Source organism: Copadichromis virginalis, linkage group LG9 (assembly GCF_057382275.1).
Source record: "Copadichromis virginalis isolate Kocher_CV1m ecotype Utaka linkage group LG9, C_Virginalis_male_GT1.1, whole genome shotgun sequence".
Lineage (NCBI taxonomy): Eukaryota > Metazoa > Chordata > Actinopteri > Cichliformes > Cichlidae > Copadichromis > Copadichromis virginalis.
In genome coordinates this window covers 19188022-19199514 of record NC_140626.1, presented here as the reverse complement: position 1 = coordinate 19199514, position 11493 = coordinate 19188022, and the positions used below count along the sequence as shown (strand labels likewise).

Below are 11493 nucleotides of genomic sequence, written 5' to 3'. Positions count from 1 at the left end.
AGTGGAGATGTCACGGTTCTGGGTCATTTTGACCGAGCATTTTGAGTTTTTTATGTTTTGGTTTATTTTCTGATGCTCTTGTGCTTTGTTGATTATTATTAGAATTCTATGTTTCTGTTTATTCGTGTTCAGGGATTAGTTCTTAGGTTTTGTGTATCATGTTTAGTGTAGGTTCAGTTCTGTGTCTAGTCTGCATCTTTGTGTAGTGGTTCTTGTTTCCTGTTTTATTGTGAAGGTCTGTGTCTCATGTGAGTGTATTCAGTTTACCTCCCTTGTCTTGTCTTGTTAATTACTTCCAGCTGTGTTTCCCACCTGTGTGTAATCTCCCTGTGTTCTTCTGCGTGTATTTAAGTCGTGTCTTCTTACGTTGTAGTCGCTGGTCCGTCTGTTAATCTCCTGTGGATCCATTGTGTGTGTTCCCTGCCGTCCGTCTTCGTATGCCTCCATTTATCCTCCGTGCTCAGGTTTGCTGTTCAGTAGTTTAGTTTGCCCCAGTATAGTTTAGCTTTTGTTCGGTTTTGCCGTTTTTCACCTTGTACTTTATTTTCAATAAACCTCCTTCACATCTCAGCGAGTGTCTGCATTTGGATCCTTCTTTATTTTTCCCCACACAGCTCCTCCCACTCGCCATGACAGGAGAAGACTTGCTCAGTGCATCACATGAAGTCCTCCGGCAGTCTGAGCCTACAGCAGCCTAACAAAGGGACGATTCAGGATCACCTGATCCTGCCTTAACTATCATAAAGCGAAGTTTAGACTCTAATCTTAAAACTAGAAATGGTGTCTGTCTTCTGAATGCAAGCTGGGAGCTGAGTTTATTCTCTAACAAAGACTTATACAGACGTCTTTAATATATCTAATTCAAAGACATCCAAGGTGGGTTTTTTTTCCTTACGTAAAAGCAACATAGAAATGGGAAACACGCTGAGAATGAATATCAATTCATTCTCTGTCCATTTCACAAAATGACCTAAAATGTCTTGGAGACAAATTGACAATTTGTCTCCACATCCAATGCCGACAGATAATGACGGTGGCCATTACATAATCTCACTTTGTGCCACGTGTTCAGTTGCACGTAGCAGCGCTTTTTCCATCAGTATATGTTTATCATGTGTTCTCATCTAAAAGTTGCTCTTTGGAAATTAAAAAAAAATGGCCCATACATATTTTGGAGTCCTGAGGCTGATCCAGGACTTGCTGGAAAGATTATATATCTCATCTGACCTGGGACATAAGAAAAAGGAAGTCTGGAATACCCTGATTTGCTTGTTGCCACCAAGTCCCGATCATTGTAGGAAATGGATTTATTGGAATACTGGAAAAAAAACATCAGGGTAGCAAAATAACTGAGACATAAGAAGGTAAGGAAGAAAACAAAGCTTCGGGGATTTAAAAGGGCACCCAGTTAAGTTTTAGACCACTGGTTGCACCTGGTGTCACATTATTCCAGTTTATCATTATGGTGCTTTATTTTTAGGTAGTGCTTATGTGCCAAGAAAGAGCACTACGTGTGCAAAAACAGAGGCAACTGCTCACTCGTAAAACTGCTTACTGGGAAAATTGGCTTTGCAGGTGTATTTTAATAAGAAAGTACATTAATCATGTGTGTTAAAACCTTAAGTATACAAAATTTAATTTTGATAAATAGTAATGCATTTAAGTAAGCCTTTTTTTCTTTGCAAAGAAATTTGCTACGTGGTAACTTTAACAAAACAAAAAAAAGTTGTCATTTTGAGAAATCTGGTGACCAGCTCTGGACAAATAACCACATTAAAATCCAGTTAAGTCATACCACTTTAGCCACACGCAATTTAGTCCCCACAGTCACAGTTAGGCTAATTTCATGCTCCTGTGATTGTACAAAGTTGTGAAATGGTTTAACACGTGCAACAAAACCTCCAGTGAGATGACCATAATTACAAATCCAAAACAAGCCTGTCCCCACCTGTATCATATCTCCACCATAAGCTCCAATGAGCAATTCACGAACATCATGGAGAAAGGTTGCACAGACAAACAGTAACGCTGCATGAAAATAAATTAACTGTCATGTACTTATGTTAATTAACTACCAAAAGGGTACCCACAACACACAGCACAATAAACCTGCCCCACAGTGCTCCTGGCCGTGTAGTGGCCTGGGGAGTCCTTCCACTTCATAGTGTAAAGGTCATCCTGTCTCAGTCTCTCTGGGTGCAGTCACGCTGAAAAGGAAATGTCCCTGCATGATGTGACAATTAATCTGACAGCTGTTAACAAGGTTAATACATCATATGTGTGTGCATTCTTTCAGAAGGACCTCTCGTCTTCATCTTCTTTCTTCTTCCACTTCTACCTTCAGAGCATTTGCTGGTCTGGAGCTGCTCACCTACCTTTTCAAAGTCAATTATTTTGTTCATCAGAATGCAACGACGTGAGTTATTTTTTCCAGCTCCTTGTCGCAACATTCTCTCAAGATGTCTCTTTCACTAAACTTAATTGGAAGCGTAAATGCTTTTTAAGATGGCAGCACACTGTCAGAAAATTGGCAAACTCCAGTTTAGTGCTAAAGTGTCCATGAGTGTCTTTGCGTGTCTGTCGGGACAGCTATTTGACTGTCTGTGAGCGTCCAAACCTTTGACCTGCCAGTTCATACTTTTGTTTACCTCCCTTGACAAGATATCAGATTGAGTCTTACTTAGAAGGCGAAAAACAGTGTGAATAAAAATATTATATTATTTCAACGCCAGACAACATAGAGGAGTGCTTTGTTTTGCATCAGAATTAAAACAACTGTTGCCTTTTATTTTGATGAGAATGACTTTGACGATTCAAGTCTAGTGCACATAGGAAGAGAGAACAAATGAGCAAGGAGACAAACAGCCCAGCACAGTCAGTCCACAGGGGCGTTAGTAAAGCATATTGGTTTCTCTTATAGAATCTCAAACAGAGTTTGGGATGATTGGGAAAACTATCATTTGACTCTAGTTAAAGCAATGGCAAGTCCTCAAAACTAAAGTTTAATTCCGGGAGAAATTATACAACTTAAATTATTATTATTATTTTTAATCTTTGTATTATCATCATAATTGCTATGATTGTGGCTGTGCTTGATAAAAGATAATGATAAGTTTTCACATACCACCTCTGTTGTGCAGGTTAGAAATTTATACAGGTGTTTGTGGCTTCCAAATACACTTATCTTTTTGTCTGTACAAAGACCACAAAGGGATAAATGTGTTCATTACAGAGTAGTGTCTAGCACCACCTAACTCGGTTTCAAGCAATCCAGGAAAGATATCATATAGCTTGTTCCCACATATGCAGTAGTTCACTCCATAAACTGTAAACTGACAATGAAAACTGTGCATTTTGAAGGAAAAACCCGAGAACAGATGATAAAGAGAAAACATATTCATGACACAGATCTATTGCAAAATAGTAAAAGTAAACCCCTGAAGTGAATAGGACAAAATATTTTAACTCTAAAAGACATTACTGTGCAAAGGTCTTCAGCCACCCCTCATTCTATACTTGTGAAATATATTATGTGAAATAAGTACAGCCATTTATTAAAACATAAAAATAACAATTGAAATTCAGTATATAAGTAATAATGACCGAGAATATATACCCATATATTTGGCATGACTATCTTTATTCTTCAACACAGACAAAACTTTCTTAGACTAGTGTTCTTGTTCTTTCTCTAAGGAGCCTTCAGTTATACTTCTCCAGACTTCTAGAAGGTAACTCAGTGTCAATGTGTATGCCTAGAGACTCTAAAGAAAGGCCCAATAAAAAAGAAGTTAACATGTCTCAAGCTTTTATTGAACACAATGAGTGAAACATTTCTGGAAGGGACACTAGTTTGCTTGTGTGTTTGCTTGGAGGTCACAGGGGGGAGGGCAGGTAGGTGTTCTACTGAAGGTTTCCAATGAGAATGAACCAGTTCAGGTAGCATCTCCACCCAAATGTGGGACCATGCCTGCCCAAGCTAGCCTCAGACAGAAGTTACAGAAGCAGTGCAACTGAAGATCTATCTTGGATGTTCCCTGCCTTTTGTTCTGTTTTCTGTCAAGATGACACACTGCTTCATTAATGTTGATGGCCGGGGGACACCAATTCATGACTGATAGTGTGTGTTTGTTTGTGATCAAACTGGGATGATAGCCAGCTGCAGACCATTTCTGGGGCTTCAGTGAACAGTAGATGGATCAACTGAGGGGCCAGATGCATCTCTTCGGTCCTGTCGTTCATTTCTTAAGGTCATGACTTTCAGATACTGTTCATCTGCAGTAGATTGGGCTTTTTAGGCTTGCCACTTTTGCCTTTGTCCCCCCACTATGACCAGTTTCCTCATATTTTTTAAGATCACATAATTATTGTTATTATTTTATTTCATTTTGAAATATATTGTATTTTTATAACAGGTTGCTGGTAACAAAGCACCTAAAAATACAGTTACAAATTAGTTATTTGAAGAAAATGGTCAGGTACAAAGATTGAACTGATAATGAGTAAAGAAACAATTTCCTAAAAATAAAGGGAAAAAAGATGTGACTAAATGCTGCAAAAAAAAGAGTTTGAAATTTGTACTGATTCTAATATCAGCTGCATTTTTTAAACTTCCCTGTTCAGTGTATGAGTACAGTTACACAGTATAGACACGCTCTCTAAAGCTCTACCACATAAGAATAAAATAAGCATCCCACTGTTCTATAACTGTGTCTCGTTATAAAAAGAACATCCTCTTGTTATAATGAGTTGCTTTTATCACAAGACTATAAGCACTGGATCTCATAAGCCAGTGCTGAATGTTAGAAGAACAAAGATAGCGGAACATGCTGTCCCGTAAAGAATAGTGCAGCTCTCAAATTTCACTTTGCTCCTCTCTCTGATAGTCATTTGTAGTATCTGCATACAAATGACAATCCCATTAAAATTATATTGCTCAGAGAGAGCACAGTTTCTTTGTGTGCTAGGTCTGAAAGGGAGAAAAACCTGACTTGTTAATTAGTGTTCTCTTTCTGATTTGTGTTGAATTGTAATTGAACCTCATGGTAGAACTATAAAATGCAGCACACCATATGGGGGAAATGTGCCAGTCAGGCTTGTTGCCTGACTTAGTTGTTCCTTAAAAAAATCTGAATCTGTTAAAGTTAATTTAGCAAATACTTTTCATATGTTAACCTAAAGGGAAATGTTTCAACTCTACTGGAACACACCCATAAACTCAAAGACAGTCAACTAGCTTGAAAACAGCGCAGTCAAAGCAGACGCCACTATCCAGCCACTTTAATTTATATAGCACCATTTCACAACAACAGGTAACGCAAGCCACTTTGTATCACAAGGTAAAGAGCCTACGACATTAGAGAGAAAGCCCCACCAATCAGATTTTCCCTCATGAGAAGGACCTGGCGACAGTGGGAAGAAAGAACTCCCTTTTAATAGGAAGAGGCCAACCTCTGGTAAAACAAAGCTCAGTGAGGGGCAGCCATCTGCTGTGATTAGTTGGCGGTAAGGGGATAGAGAAAAAGGGGATATTTTATTCTTTATTATTCCTTTATTACTTTTTAGCACAACAGCTGCCAATTACCTTGTGTTATACTGAAGAGAAGGGAAGCATCACTATAACCAGCATCTCCAAAACTGGTCAACTCACACAAAATACAATTTAAAAATAATCTGGATGGATGAACATCACTACAGACCAGACGGAAATGTGTAAATTAGATTCAGGGGGTGTACTGTCTCTTTAATACCTTGTGTCATAATAGATGGTTACTCTGGTTAGAGTGCAGTGTGGTGTAAGTTGTTGTTTTTTTTAAAAAATGGTGACATAGATTCAACAGATTCAACAAATCTGCATGTTTTTTTTTACTATTCTATTTTTTGATGGGCAAATAACTGCTATTTTCTCTTACACCTTCTTAATAAAATCTATCTTGTAATGTAAAGTATGCACAGTTGGAAATGTTGGTCAAGCTTGCATTAGAAAGTCTTCTAATACACTTCTCATGTGATTGTAGGAGTGCGATCTCTAGTTTACAGGCTTGCCTTGTTCCCTGCTAATCTGAATATGTGAAAGTTTTTTAAGTCCTCTGCAAAAATCCCAACCCCACCAGAAACTATAAAAACTACCATAGGTCACTGAATTTGTAGCAGAAAAAGTGGTAATTTGGGTAAGATTTCATACAAAACGCCAGTTAACCTTCTGCTGTAGATCGTAAAATCTAAATGGTAAGACTTAGATGGTGCTGAAGGGTGATGGGTCTCAGTGTAGCTGTAGAAGTGTCAAAAATAAGGATGCTCTGCAGAGTGACTACTATAACATGTCAGTAAGCCTGCCTTCTGTCTCAACAAGGTGATGTGGATCCGTCATCTTGGAGAGAATGAAGCCATTGAGGTTGATACAATTAATGCATTGGTTGACATTTCACTGAGTGACCCAGCCCACACACATACATTTTCAGCCTTTAAAACATGCACAATGGTGGAAAAAAAGCATTTCCTGTAGTGATTTTACTAAACCCATATTCTAAGGCTGTTATTGGCAGACACAGGCAATGTGAAAAGGCTTTCAAGAATATTATTCATTTTGACTTATTTGATATAATCCTTCCACCTCAAGCTGTAGATTTGTAAATGTAACCCATTTATGGTAATGAGCATTAAATCCCCTTACAGTTATGTGTGCATACTCCATTTATTTTTGATTAAAATATCCCACATAATTTCTGCCTACTTCTTGACAAAATGGTAATTAAAGAATACAATTCCTTTTATAAAGGAAATTAATTCAGTCTATAGTTTTTGTGTATTGCCACAGAAACACACAAACGAGCTACCGCCACGTATTGGAGTGGACCTCAGCTGCGTGAGGCAGGAATAGGTATCCTATGACTATATTATAGAAAGTTCATTCTATTTAACACAAAAATAGGGCAGGGAACTGAAAAAGCTGTGTTTTGTTTTCGTCTTGAAATATACTGTACATCCAGTCACATAGGGCATTTTTGTAATTTATTACATAGAGGAGATGTGGATTTTGGGGCAATAAATATTTCCTAACACAAGAGGTGGCTGTGAAACTGGATCCAACAAAAAAAAAAAAAAGAGAGAGAGAGAGAGAGAGAGAGAGAGAGAGAGAGAGAGAGAGAGAGAAAAAAAAAATCACAGCCTCCTTTTCAATGTTGCTGCATGTTGCACACATCCTATAAATAATGTACTAACAAATATTGATTAATGTACCTCAAGAAGAACCACAAGGCCCAAAAGCCCCGATGTTTTGAGCTCTGCCTCTGACTGAATGTTTATGGCCTGAGGCGATGTGTGGTCCTTGCACTGTACTTTACTAATGGGGATTTCATTCTGGGCAATGAATTATGATTCTGCTTAGCTTCATTTCTTATTTAATTTGCAAATCTACCAACTGCAAATGCATCAGCATGTAAATGAATCCAGGCTACCATGGAATCAAACTTGAAAATGCGTGTTTTTGTTGAGTATCTGGCCAAAATAGACCCCTCTCATGTCAAAAGGTTGGTATGACTGATAGTTCTTGTTCCAGATATTCATGAAGGTCGTGCCTCACAAGTGTCTTTGAGATGCGACAGCATGGTGGATAATATCACGATCCAGAAACCTGCGAGTGCATTATAGTAAACATGACAGTATCTCCACTGTTTATGGTCACATATGCGTAAATCATGTGGAGTGAGGCATAAGCCGTATATTTTCCACAGCAGGCATTAAAAGTTGTGCACCATTAATTAAAGTGGGAAAAAAGGGGTGATTTTGAGCCAAATGACTGGTAATAACCTCATGTCAATAGCAATGTCATGCATTAGTCATAGTTTATTATAGAGTGTGGTATTGGATTAGAAGGAATTAGACTGGCTGTGGTTTAATTGGTCCATTTTCTTGTCACCCGTGCTCTGCCCACATGTTGGAAGCTATCTGGATCTATTTACTGCCTAATTCTTAAATCCGACCTGTGCATCTTAGTGAATCACCTAGTTTACAGTGAATTAGGTCATGAGCACCCCCAGGCATTGATAATTATGGTGTGACATGCCCTGCACAGCAACACGCTGACCGTCACTTTTACTTTATAGGCCCAACAACCAATATGCTATGACACTGTTGACATATCACACCAAATGAAGAAAAAAAAAGAAAAAGGGGAAAAACACAGTGTTTTACAGTATTCTTCCAAAACGACTCAAGAGGCTCTGATGGCCAAATGGAAGAAGAGGTGAAAACACTCTGCGATAAAGGTGCTAGAATTTGCTCTAAGGAAAGTTTGATCACCGTTCTTAGACACCCAATATATCCTTTAGACACTGTAAAGGATTTTCACTGTGCCTCCCAAAGGCTTGGATGTTATCTGAAAAGTGAATTACATTAGACAGTGCTTAAGGTGGAAACAGTGCACCAACCACAGTTGTGATGAATGAATGGTGACAGTTGTCTGTGTGTTGCATGAACTTGTACTGAATTTCGTCTGACAACTGCAGTCAGACACTAATGCATCAATAACACATTATTACTTTCCTGTCTGGCACAATCAGCAATAACCTACATTTCTCAGGTGTATTTATTCAACAAATGAGAGAAAGAGAGAGAGAGAGTGGGTGTCTGCAGGATGTCATGTAGGTACGATAAATCCAAATAGCATGAAAACCAATCTTAAGAGTCACCTGTTTGTCTACTTGGCTTCTTGATCTTAAAAAGCACGAGTAAACGGCTAAAAATATAGAATTAATCCATGCAGTGTCTCTCTCAATATCATACTTAAACAGGAAGTACTACAGACATCAACTACACGATGAAGGCAACCCAGTTTCGGCTCCATGTACAGTCTTTATACAGCTGTTTGCCCCAAATATGCTATACTCAGTCAGTTTCAGGACCATGGACAGGGCTTAGAGACATTAAAAGAGTATAATTTCAAAACGCATTCATCTTAATGTACCACTTTAGGACCATAGACAGAGATGAATTATATTAAGGACGCTGCTGAATCTAATATCACTCATTCATTCACTCTGTCTATATATACCCTGTAGTCACTCAGAAGCCATCATTTGTGTCCGAATGTGCAATGCTTCACTATCCAGTTGACTATCCAAGAAAATATATACATTTTTAAAAATGATGCGAGATAATGGATTTGATTAGGATTTGTTCAAATTCTGTGTTTAATTTAAAAGTTAAAACCAACAATGAATTTCAGTTTCCGTTTCGGTGCAGCAGACATTTTTTTATTTTTCCTCAATATGTACTTGCTTTCAGCAACAGCAACATGGCTGCGTATTATTGAGACCATAGCCACAAATCATGTACTCTGTTTAGAAGACTTTCCATCATACACTGTGTCTATCTAAGAATTTCTTACTCTATATAGGGAGTGTGGTAAAACTGCTGTGCTGAGCTAAAAAAGCAGTATACAATCCATACTCTGTAACAAAGACCTGCTTTATTTTTTTAATATGGTTGGTGATGGTGTTGTGTGTTTGACAGTTGTCTTAGTCACAGTTCACGAGCATAGGCAGTCTAAACCAGGCTTTAGGCTACATAATGTATAAGATGACAAAATCATTGGAACGAGTACAAACACCATTGTTTTGCTTCAGTATTTCTTTTGTGCTTAAGTTTCAGCAACACACACAAACACACACACACACACACACACACACACACGGCTTGGAAAAAGGCTCGTCTATCATTTCTTTGTCCAAGAAGCGTTCCCTTTCTTATTTTCAATCACACAACCAGGGGTGTGCAATACTGAATGCACAGTTAAGGCTCTGTGCCATACTATACTTTAGTTGCATGCGTGATAAATTATACTTGCTATAATAAAGAAAAATTAATCTTGGTCACACGTGTTTTACCCCAATTCTCCAAAACGTAGAAACATCTATTTATCTATAGTAGTGCACAGCTGAAGATAATAAATGCTTTAAATTGGCTTAATATCTACAACACTCAAAGTTCCAGCACCGTGGACGGGTCTTGGTGATATTACAGTTCAAGTATAATGCATTATTTTTGTTTGCCGGTCCCGGGTGTATTACATCGTGCTGAGAACCAGGGACACATCTGCTCTCGCCAATTTCAGCACCATGGTCAGCGCTGGTTTCCCGTTAACGGTGTGTTGTTCGGTGTGCTGCACTTTCACAGTTTAAGCTCTGAGAACAGGGCTGCATGCTATTGCGATGCAGCTTTACGTTGACCCCCACCCCCCTCGCTGTAATAACACACACCCCTGTTCATTCTCCCCCAGTAAGAAAAACCGTGCTCTTTATCCCAGCCAGTGCTTGCAGTGAATGAAATGAAAGCATGCCTGGATCGTGACGTGGCGCTGACACCGCGTGAGCTCTGCATCTTTAAAACAGAAGGACAAAAAGCAGAAAAAAAGAAACCGAAAGAAAAACAGACAAGCTGCTCAGTCATAACTGTGGGATGATAAGGACTACCTCTTTTTACTTTTGGAGAGAGTCGAGCCGTTAGGAGAGCATTCAGCATCAGCTGTTCAACACTGGTCTCTCATTGCTGGAAGTCGGGGCTGAATCAGTCACATGACAGAACTGGAGGCAGAGATCTAGAGAAAAGGCACAGCATTTCGGCTAGCACCGCCATACTGTATTTTGAGCCATATCACATTTTTATTGCAACATTTTACTCCCGCTCGGTGAGTACATTTCCAATGGCTTTTTTGTAAGCATTTTTTGTCTTTTTAATTGCCCCCCCTTTTTTTGTTATTTTTCCTCCTTTTGCTGATGGTTGAATTGAGCATTGACATGGTGGTTTTGAGCGTTTTTCCACATCCAGGCTTCAAGTTTTTAGCATGCAGTTATTCTGATCGAGAGTGCCAAGAGGGTAAACGGGTGCGTTATCGGGATTGAGAAAGCCTTTACTTGCTTGCAGTTTTGTTTCGAGGGTCGAAACCAAGCAGGTTTTGTCAGTATTGAGATTTTTCGAACATTTATTGGTGGTTTTGAAACATTTTTAATTTTTTTCTCTTTTTTTTTCTTTTTTGTTTCTGTCGACTTTTGCTGTTGCTATGCTTTGGTTTGCATTTTGCAGTGTTGTTTGTTGCCTTCGAGTTTTGTGATTTTGATGTCTCGGTGAAATCACCACCGATCCGATCCTTGCTTTTACTTTGCTCCTCTTTTCTTTATGGAAAAAAAGAGGGGGAATCATTTTTAAAGCCCGATGACATTTTAACGTGCTACTTTTCTTGCAGCTGAGCTCACAGGTTTGTGGTTTTTGTTTTTGGTTTTTTGTGTTCCTCTCTTTTTCCGATTTCATTATACTTTTGCTGGTGGCAGTGTCAAGTATTTTTTGGATGTTATTTTTTTGACTAGATGATGCTGGGTGGACGAGGGGAGTTTTGATTCTTGGGGGAGTTCAATGCGTTCTTGTTTTCAACGAGGATGAACAGACATTTTCCCTCTTGCAGGTATATAACGTGAGCGGATGAGTGACACGCTTCTG

At 38.8% G+C, this 11493-nt stretch overlaps 1 protein-coding gene across 2 annotated transcripts in view; it reads left to right on the top strand.

Moving 5' to 3' along the window:
• Positions 1-10323: 10323 nt before the first annotated feature.
• Positions 10324-11493, top strand: part of ralylb (RALY RNA binding protein like b) — a 134615-nt gene continuing 133445 nt past the window's right edge. Inside the window, exon 1 of one of the 2 annotated variants that reach the window (XM_085468068.1) lies at positions 10324-11458. The gene's annotated coding sequence lies outside the window, so the exon portion shown is untranslated. The remainder of the gene's footprint in view (positions 11459-11493) is intronic. The other variant, XM_085468069.1, reaches the window with a different exon arrangement.